Raw genomic sequence first — 1,178 nt, forward strand, 5'->3', positions numbered from 1 at the left:
TTCAGCTTAGCAATGGTTTTGGGGTTATTGCTGTACACCTTGTCTTTAAAATAGCCTCACAAAAAGGAGTCGCATGTGTTCAGTTCCGGAGAATACGGCGGCCAATCGGGGCCCTTGCCAGTGTCCTCTGGGTACCCCAGAGCCAGAATGCGGTCCCCAGAGTTCTCCTTCAGAACATCAAACACTCTACTGCTTCGATGGGGTCGAGCTCCGTCTTCCATGACACACATCTTGTCGAAATCAGGGTCTCTTTGGGTAAGAGGGTTGAAATCATCTTCTATTGCAGATCTCTAAAACGAAAATGAAAAACATCCCTTCGGTATACTTTTACATATCTGGTTACGCGGCATTATGTTCCAAATCGATTTCTTTCGTTCTTTCACTGAAGAAAGAGCTTCACGACCGCGCAAGCACGAGTAGGGCAGTGCGTTTAGTTAAGGACTACGGCACTTTCTGATTGCCAATATTAACAGCCTACCCGAATGCTGTTCCTGCTCCACTGTGAAAAATTTGCACCAACTGCTGTATATAGTACGTGCAGGCACAAGAAATTCGGGACCAAAACCATCCTAGTTTGTAGCAAAGTTTCGTTATTAATTGGGAAAGACTCTAAAGGGAACTTCCTTGTATACCTATGAATGTAAGCACTAAGCACTCCGTCTTCAGGCCACAAGTGGCCCATCGGGACCATCCGACCCCCGTGTCATCCTCATTGAGGATGCAGATTGGAGGGTTGTGTGGTCAGCACACCGCTCTCCCGGTCGTTATGACGGTTTTATTTGACCGGAGCCGCTACTATGCGGTCGAGTAGCTCCTCAATTGGCATCACGAGGCTGAGTGCATCCCGAAAAATGGCCACAGCGCATGGCGGCCTAGATGGTCACCCATCCAAGTGCCGGCCACGCCCGACAGCGCTTAACTTCGGTGATCTCACGGGAACCAGTGTATCCACTGGGGCAAGGCCGTTGCCCATACCTATGAATGTCCTAGCTGTTAATTGATGACTTTATCAAGGACTTCTATAATAAATTTGTTAGATAACTTGATAACAGTCTAGTCCCCAAAACCGGCCGAGTGTGGACGAAGATATAAGACAGACTAATTGTAGAAGTCTGCGTCTACAGTTCAGTGAGGTCATGTCCAGTGACATTAATATAACCACCAGTCAAAACCCTGAA

At 47.6% G+C, this 1,178-nt stretch overlaps 1 pseudogene; it reads right to left on the reverse strand.

Annotated features, from left to right (window-relative positions):
* Positions 1-852: 852 nt before the first annotated feature.
* LOC126472329 (5S ribosomal RNA) lies at positions 853-970 on the reverse strand (annotated as a pseudogene).
* Between the last annotated feature and the right edge of the window lie 208 nt (positions 971-1,178).

The sequence above is a fragment of the Schistocerca serialis genome, chromosome 3 (assembly GCF_023864345.2).
Source record: "Schistocerca serialis cubense isolate TAMUIC-IGC-003099 chromosome 3, iqSchSeri2.2, whole genome shotgun sequence".
In the NCBI taxonomy this organism is placed as follows: domain Eukaryota; kingdom Metazoa; phylum Arthropoda; class Insecta; order Orthoptera; family Acrididae; genus Schistocerca; species Schistocerca serialis.